The following is a 9,389-nucleotide window of genomic DNA, read 5'->3' on the forward strand; positions in this document are numbered from 1 at the left end:
ACTTTCGTTTTGTTGCCTGATCTTTTTTGTTGCAAGAGACTGAAGCAAATACGAAACTGCAAATCATTAAACACCCAAAAACTTGGGAAAAAAAAGAAAAAGTCTTGGAGATTGAAACGTCTAGCTACCACATCAGCATACCACTCTTGATGGACTCTTGTCTCTTGGAAAACAATACTAAAATTGAAATGCTGGTATAACGAAAAAAATCATCTTTTACATTTGAGGTGTTGAGTACAGTTGTAGACCCAGACAAATTACAAGTTTCTATTTTTAAACGAACTTGTACAGTTGTAGACCCATACTATCTGTGTTCTTCAAGTCGAAAATCCAAATTCTCTCTAGCATTCGCAAGCATTGAGTCCACTAAACCCCCATTCATTATATTTCTCTGTTTTTCTGTTGTTTCTCTTTGTATGAGCTCGTTTATAGCATCCAGACTACAGGATGGGTCCAACTTGAACCCATACAAAGGACTGCCCTCTTCTTGATTCTTCATCTTGAGATGGACAATTTGGGCTATTTCTTCAGAATTGTAGTCGCTAAAGACAAAGAACTTGGTCACTGCATTGGTTTACTATAGCCAGCAAATATGACCGCAATCTTTCCACTATCCATTGCAGACATGATCTCCTCCAATGCTTCCAAACCAAAGTCCCTGGAATCCTCATGTTTCGGTTGCATCAACCTATATGCTTCATCCACAAAAAGAATTCCTCCCTTGGCTGCTTTTATCTGTCATTCATAAAGTGTTGTTCCAAGAATAGCTCTCAATATATATTACCAAGGAATAATGGACCTAAGTAACATCTAAACACAGTTGGCATACCTTCACCCAAGACAGACATCGGCTTCACCTCACAAAACCAAAATGCGACCAATCATACCCTGTGTCCAAGCAGTAGTTTCCTTGAGCTGGTCATCATCAGACTGACGACACTCGCCTAAGAAATCTACATAGAAGCTCTTATCTTTGAAAGCTATCTTCATATTTGGGCCAAGTGTATCCGCTAGGTCGCCCATCACTGCAACAGCAGCTTTTGTAACACTTTCATCCCTGCAAGCATTGGGTATATCAGGATTCAATTAAACAAGCGTGCAAAGCACTTAAACAACAAGTCTACCAAGCATACAAATATTCTGTTTCACCGATCACATAAAAAGTCTGCCAAACATACAAATATTTTGTTTCATCGATCACATAAAAAGTTTACCAAGCATACAAACTTCAACAAAACTACCAAAAGTGATAACTTAAAAAGACATGTAGTAACTGACACCATATATGTTGAACTCAAGTGTAAGAGATATGTAAGATAGTACCATGGGCTGATAGTAATCAAATACCTCAATGATCACTTAATCAATCAGTTTTTCCATGACGAAAACATAATTGAAACAGAGAGAATGAAATGATACCTGTCTTGGAGTTGTAGATAGACAAAGCTTTCCTCGAGAGTTGTAGATCTAGATTTTAAATCAAGAAAGAGAGAAAGAGAGAAATTGAGATCTAGAGTCGCCTGATTTTGGAGTGGTGGAGCCGACTGATTTTGGAGAGAGTCGTGGTTAAGTGGAGACGGGAGACGGGAGAAGAGAGAAGAGACAGTGGAGAAGGAGGAGTTTCATAGCCACATTCTCGATCTAAATTTTGAAAGTTTCATTTTTTTTGTTTCGGTAAAAAAAAATTCTGAAATTTACAAAATTTCGGATTGCTAATTGAGAATTGATTGTATCCGTAGGATTAAAATAGATAGAGGGATGGGATTGGCTGTGTCTAGAATGTGGCTACAGTACCTGTGCCTCTATCCTATATATATATACTAGGGTATGCCCGTGCCTACGGCCCGCGAGACCTCGACGCGCCTGCCGCGCTACCCTCGACAACTCGTCGCACCTTCGGTGCAAGGTGTACACGTGCCTTTGGCACGAACAACATATCGCGCCGGTCTACAAGAAGTCGAAACACGCCTTCTCCTAGACTAAACAACTCTTTCCGGGGCCAAGAAGCGATATGTCTTCTTGAGCTAAAAACTCGTCAAGATTTGGCATGAAGCCAACCTAATTGCCCATTATCCATAAGCCCAATAGTATCAATTGGGTAAGCCAATTGTGCAGTACCATATCAAATTTGGAGGCCCAACAATTTATAAGTCCAACAGCAATTGTTGACTTTTGAATGATTTTTGGATAGATCCCACAGATTGACAGACTTAACAAAATTCTTGACAAACCCACTAAACACTTGGATCTGCCAAGTCATATTTTAGTGATAATGATTACCTACCATTGGATGGGGCCTTTTGGGCCCCACACTTCCCTATTTTGTTAGGTAGTTTTGTTAGATAGAAGAAGAAGAAGAAGAAGATATATATAACAGGCTGTTTTTAGCTAACACGTAAAGAGACGGCGTTAATACTATATAAACGTTTTACATCTCAATCCCAAAGAGAATCCAACGAGGTTGGGTGCGCCCACACAAGTTCTCTAAATCCGGACTCCAGAAAGATTGCATCTATCTATCTCTAAATAATATAATATCCAATTACCATCAGATTTTTGCTTAAGATCCACTCATCCACATACAGTCAAGGAGTTGCATATCCGTAAGGCTTACATGACTGCAACTTAATCTATAACCAAACTAAAGGTGTGATAGATTGTGTGTTTTTTCGCTGGAATAGCTGCAATTAAAGTCAGTTAAGTGGTTTAATTATTGGAAAGTTTTGAATCTTTTGAATTTTTTTACTGTTGAGAGCAAAGTTGATAAATATTATCATGCGATCTCGGGTTTTGATTCAGGGCTAGCATTATACAGTGTTTAACCACTGTTTATGTCCAACAATCACTCTTCAGTCCCACTCTTCAGTCCCATAAAACCAGCTCAAGTTCTCTTCCACGTTTTAATATCTATTTTGTTGGTTTTTCTATAATAACACAATGAGTACAGGAGAACTTCTAAGCAATAGTTGAGTCGCTATGAAGGGAGCTATGCGAGGATCGTAGGTCGGTTGGTGAAGATGTTTATGCTGGACACTCACACTTATCATGCTACTCTTATGCCCTGCAAAAAGATTCGTTATTTATTATTGTGAGGGAGTAGTATTCACATCCAATGAATACCACACACATGTCCAGCACAAACAGAACTACCAACCGACCTCAAGTACTCATTCCACGAGCTCGCTTCAAAGTGATTCGGATCGGGTGACAAGCTCATCCAGAAGCGACCTCTCCAACACTCACGCCACCCAGTTCCACAATGGCCCGTAACGTATGAGGTGGTTGTTTATTGTTGATGTATTTCGTTCTTTCCCAACTTATTTTGATAATATGGAGTACTCTAGCCTTTAATATTTTAAGAGCATATGCTCCAGCACCACTAGAAAAACAATCTAAATCGTTTATGCACATGACTACACCATGTACACAACTTGGAATTATCAACCAAACAATACTCATCATACTCGACTGAAATCTTCTAGGAAGGACATCAGCACAAAAGTAAAACCTGATTTCGAGCAATAGCTGAGAGTAGCCTATCCTTCTCTGAGTATACAGGAAGTGATTTCCTAAAGTCCAGCATCCTATTTCCCTCGGGCGATTCCTGGGAATTAAAAAAATGATCAAATTTAGCGCTATATAAAATCAATAACCCAGATGAAAAACCCTAAATAATTTCAATATGTATTCTTTTAAGTAATCTCCACGCCAAACTACAAGAAAATCCATGCAACCTAATGGCATTATGTGTGAGGACCAACAATATGTGTTCTTTTAAGTGCCCAACCCTTTTTTCCATTCATTAGAAAAGCAGGACCATTTATAGAGGAAGAATAAAGAATGTTAAACTTATGTGAAACTTTCTCACAACAATATACAAATAGCTCGTATATCATCAAACCTGAACTCTGAACATTTGTTTGTAAAGACAAATGATCACATTATGACATTTACAAGAGATCCCCGGAGGATCAATCATCAAAGTATACAATTTCTTTCAATATAAACTCCCAAGTATACAATTTCTTTCAATATAAACTCCCCCAACAAATAGCGTGCGGGCAGATAGAAGTGTTACTATGATCAAGTGTTTACCCACGACCAAATTGTAGTCATAATAATTAAAGATGGGCATCCAACTCAAAACCAATTGGTGATGAGTGGAGCGTCCCCATTATTTATATATTGATTGGCTAGGCTTTAGACTACCAATGTGGGATTAATTTCAACAATAATTGCACAGCGTATTGCATCAGCAACAGAGAAAGTAATTATTACCTGCCATGATCTCTGGAAATTGCGCATTCGAGAACTTTGACGTTGAAGAACCTTTTCCATGACCGACCTGTCAAGAAATGAGTCTGGATTCTCGTCTGGGTTTAAATCTTCAATCTGATCAACAACCCTAGGATCACCTGAATTGTCATTGATTTTTCCAGAACTTAATTGCATTCTATCAAGGTGTTCCTGAACGAGACCTTCAACTCTCCTTTGCAAGCTAAGAGGGAGAACCACCTGTGTAAATGGAGCTTTGTAATTTAATCAACCTTACAGCTACAGGGAGGGAGAGAGAGACAGAGAGGCCGCTTATCATCAAGATCGGGTCTGTAGTTAGGAAGAGGGACCTTGCTTGCAACCACAACTTTTCCATAAAGCTCACTTAAACATAAACAGCACATCAGAACTCAAGTTCAAAAACACTACCAAATAAGAAAAAGTGTCACAAATCGATTCCCTAACCTGTAAAGTCCCATCCTTTTAGCAAGATTAGAAATCTGCTCATATCCCTTCTATCTCTTTTATCTCTACTAATTATCTCTTGGTCTTGTTCGCTACGTGATAGCAAACTAAGTTTCCATTTCCATTCATCAATGTTAGCCACGGAGGACGACCCCTGACACCAAAATCATAATTCTAGTATCAGAAACGCCTACACTTTAACAATTTCATAACAAAATACTACTTGCAGACCATAAGTTAAGCTACACTATACTCACAACGTATAAGTCACATTCTCACATTGTAACACAACGCTAAAGTTCTCATAGCTCAAATTAAACTAATTGTACTAAATGGCAATAAAATTCAAAAGAAAAAACCTTTTGGTTATCGAAATCACATTCATACTCATCATCAGAAAACTGTTCAACAGCGTATCCACAAAAACTTCTTCTACTCAACCAAATTGTACTCCTTGTTCTGATATTTCCGGTATCAAATTTTGAAGTATCAAGTAAAGAAGGTGAAATGAGAGTGAGATTTGAGAGGTTCGAAATACATTTTTTGAATTTGAGAACAAGTGTTAAATCAAAAAAATCAACTGAGTTATGCTGATTGCAAAATCAAAAAAATCTGAGCCGTTTAAAAAAAATCAAAATTGAGAACGATTTTTAACAGAGTTAAAGATTTATAAATGAGATGAATTTTTGTGGAAATGATACATATTAATTATCTAAAAAGTAGGTACTTAAATTAACGTAAAATAAGTACGTACGTAAAACTTCACCTACAAAATGAATTCAAATATAATTTTTTGTGGTTATGAAGCACCACCATAACGATTATCTTCTTAAAATTTCCGCTCATTTAGAAACCTCTAGCATAGATTAATGTCTCGAGATTTACACAATTGTCGATGTGTATTTCAATGCAAACCGACGGTACACACTGAGTCTGGACAGCTAGGACACCGTATTTTAGGACAGCAAAACCGGTTCCGGAATAATAATAATAATAATAAGAGCATTCCCAATTCAGGTGGATTTTTTTCCCCTCTTATCAACTCCACGTAGCCATTATTTTCCCCTTTTTCCACCGTTTTGGCAAAAAGCAAAGTGAGGCTGTCCAATGCAAAGGTGAAAAAAAATCTCGGACGGGATGTTGGATTCCGTCTGGAGGTATTTTGATTGAGACGGAATGTAACATCTCGTCTGGAATTTTGTTTGAAATAAATAAATAAATAAAATTAAAAAAAAAAACAAAAAACAAAAAACAACAACGAAAAAAACGAAAAAATTTGAAAAAACACGCTAGACACGGAATGAAACATTCCGTCTAAAAAAAAACTAGTTTTTTTTAAAAAAAACACACGAGACGGAATCCGACATCCCATCCGAAGTTCACAAGTCAGCCACTATCTCGGTTGAAGGTTTCAACTTGGAAAAATAGTCACTAGTTATTCACCTTTGCATTGGGCATTGGTTTTCCACAAAAAAGAGGTGACTATTTTCACAAACCCCCCGTATTGACCTACATTGAGAATGCTCTAAGGGCATCACCAAATGTAAAGCTTTAAAACCCAGGGCCACGTCATCTTTTTGGAGAGCGAGAAAGAGTAGGGAAAACTCTATAATGGTGGTTGTTCATTTAGAGAAAAAGTGAAGTCACGTGCTACTTAAGTAAAGTCATGTGCCGAAGTTTCTCATGATAGCTTGGGCTTCGGGTCCTTCAAAAGATATGTAAGAATGAAGACAATTATCAGGGGTGGTAAAATTGGAGGCCCATTTAGGGGATGTGTTGGAGGCAGTTTTTCTTTAAGGTCCGCTAAATTTGAAGATAAAGGCCCGGATCCAGTCCCCATTGGTGATGCCCTAAGGGGAGAGCTGATAAGGACAAAATTCTGAAATAATTAACCCAAAAACCCACCCTTATTTCAAAAACACTCTCAATTGACTCTTGTCCAAAAAAGACAATAGTACCCTGGTATGCACAGACGTCGGTGCATACCTAAGTATCACAATAAAATGGAATGCACCAACGTCTATGCATACCAAGCATCACAATAAAATGGTATGCACAAGTATCGGTGCATACCACCTATTGGTACCTCGATATACACAGACATCGGTGCATATTTAAGCATCACAATAAATTGGCCTGATATGCACCGACGTCTATGCATACCAAGCTGATAAACGTAAAAACAATCGTTTTACCTAGACTTAACTATTTATGCTATGAATAAGTAAAACGTGCTAGAATTTACTCGGTGATCAAAGTTATCTACTCTCGTTATCGTTCAATAGGCCGGTGGAGTAAAGAATTCGTTCCACTCCTAGCTCGTTTAGATGTAAAGTTTCTTAGTTTAATTAATTCTAACAAAATCGATGAGAGTAATATAATGAAATTATGCTAAGACGGTGATTTAACTAATTTAGATGTTATAATTTAAATTACAGCAATTCAATACTAAGATGTGAATATAGGAAGGAATTAGGGGGATTTGATTCCATCTTGATTCATACTTAATAAACTAGCATAGATTTGTTGTAATCCTAATCTTTATGTTTTCACATAAATATTTGGTCTTTCTAATCCCTAATTATTCATGGCAATCTCTGTCAACTAATAATTAGCATGTGAAGAAGTTCAACCCATTCTCATGGCGAATCAACTAGCCTACTAGAGTGGAATAGATTTTTATAACTATTTCTACACTAACACAATCAAGTCTTCATCAAAGCTTTATCAAACCCCTCTAATGGAGGTTTCGCTCAGATTCATAAGACTATCATAACTAGAATAAAAAGAATAAGAACAAAACATTATTGAAAGAATATAACTTGCTTTATTAATCTAATTGGGAAAAGTCTAAGAATTCAAACTATATTAAAAGCTAACTTACTAATCTAGAATTACGAATAAATACTAAGTAATGAATTAAAATCTAAGTTATCAACTAAGTCTAAGTCTAATTCTAAGTAATGAAGAGTTATGCCTTAGTCCTCTTTATATAGAAGAGGGCTAGGTCTACAAAATCGTGCATGGGCTTTGGAGCCATGTTTTGGACCATGAAATCAAGCCCAAAACCTGATTGCTTCGGTCCAAAAAGGGTTTCTTTGTTGGAAATTACTGCAATAGCCTTTTTGTCCACTTCTGCTCCTCTGATTAGATCAAGGCTTAGACCATTAGAAATCTCTTTCCGAGCCGGTCGTTTTGACATATGGTAGGCCAAATTTAAAGGTCTAAGTCCAAAGATACGGTCTTCGAAAGTTATGCTGACTTTTATGCGTTATTTTTGCCCGCATTGACTTTGACTTTTCAGCTTTGACCGGGCTTTAAAAAGGCTTTTTCTCTTTGAATCTTGGTCTTTAATCATAGAACTTCTTAGCAACCAACCTTTGCTCATTTATCTCGCAAAAGGGACATATTTCTTCACATAATTAACTCCAATGCCTGAAATACATAAAAGCACGTAAATATCACTAACTTTTATTTATTCATCACATAATTTGTCTAAAAGTAATATTGTTAAGGGGTTAAAACTACAGTTTTGGGCTCTTATCAAACCACCTCCAAACAACATTTTGCTTGTCCTCAAGCAAATATAAGAAATTAGAATAAATGACCAAAAATGGAGTTCTAACTAATCTCGTTTTGCCGAATGCGATTGCATTGACCATATGCAACAAGTCCTTAAACCACTAGAAATTCCCTAGTGGACGAGTTATAGCCTCGTGGGAGTTTTCTAGTGAATGTACTCACAAACTTTATCTATACTACAATGACTAAGAAATATAATTACTGTTTCCTTATTTATTCTCAGATATCTATATATCTCAATAGCAATGAATACAGAATAATCAAGTCGAAATCTAAACTAATATGTGCATTATAATCAATCATCTAAGGATAAACATATATATAATGAACTATGCTATGCACTAACAGGTCCGTTTATGAAACTTTGGAATAGCGTCCTTAAGTAGGTCCTCACATAAATGTCAAGATAAAAACCACTCTGATTTTTCCGCTCAAGTTTTGCTCACTCAAGTATGTAGTGGGCACACTTTACCTTATAATATCAATGACACACAAGGAAGCCAAAGTCGATCAAACACATCTGCCACTTACTATCACACTATCTTATTCCTAATTGAGCTAGAGGTCTTTACTATGTGTTGCGGGGATTAGGAGATGGTTTAAGAAGGAAGGAAATGGATATTCAAAATGACAAGTCTGAGATAATAGAATTTTCATATTATGTAACTAGAGAAAACTTTGTTCTTACTTTGCTTCTATACTTTGTTTCCATCCTTAGCCATTTTTTTTCTTTTTCTTTGGCTTTTGACTCCTTTGATTCTACTTTTGGAATTCTAACTTTTCATTTATTTTTTTATTTTTTTAGTTTCTTTGGATGGAAACTTTTTTTTTCTTATTTGAAGCAACTAACAAATTCTTGGTTTCACAGGTCTTTCTCTTTTCTTTTTTTCATCTCTATTCTCAGACTCATTCAAAAGTGGGTAGGCTGATTTTTATTTTGTTTTGTTTTTCTAAAAGGGTAAAGGAATTGTAGTTTATGAAAGGCTAAAGAAAGGCTCAAAGGGGCGACTAGTGGAAAATAATTCATATAGGTTTGAATTTCTTGCTATATCGATTCAAAAAGGGCA

General features: G+C 36.5%; 1 long non-coding RNA gene across 3 annotated transcripts; it reads right to left on the reverse strand.

The window, feature by feature from the left end:
• Positions 1 to 197: 197 nt before the first annotated feature.
• LOC147479887 (uncharacterized) lies at positions 198 to 5,371 on the reverse strand. Of its 3 annotated transcripts, XR_015205575.1 has the most exons (5): positions 5,100 to 5,371; positions 4,279 to 4,894; positions 3,509 to 3,604; positions 830 to 1,057; positions 198 to 735 (listed from the first exon to the last, which is right to left on the reverse strand). It is a non-coding gene; the product is annotated as an uncharacterized LOC147479887 (long non-coding RNA). The 3 variants fall into 3 exon arrangements; XR_015205574.1 differs by having other exon boundaries at positions 198 to 1,057; XR_015205576.1 differs by lacking the exons at positions 3,509 to 3,604; positions 4,279 to 4,894; positions 5,100 to 5,371 and adding an exon at positions 1,420 to 1,786 and having other exon boundaries at positions 198 to 1,057.
• Between the last annotated feature and the right edge of the window lie 4,018 nt (positions 5,372 to 9,389).

Source organism: Coptis chinensis, chromosome 8, assembly GCF_015680905.1.
Source record: "Coptis chinensis isolate HL-2020 chromosome 8, ASM1568090v1, whole genome shotgun sequence".
In the NCBI taxonomy this organism is placed as follows: Eukaryota; Viridiplantae; Streptophyta; class Magnoliopsida; order Ranunculales; family Ranunculaceae; genus Coptis; species Coptis chinensis.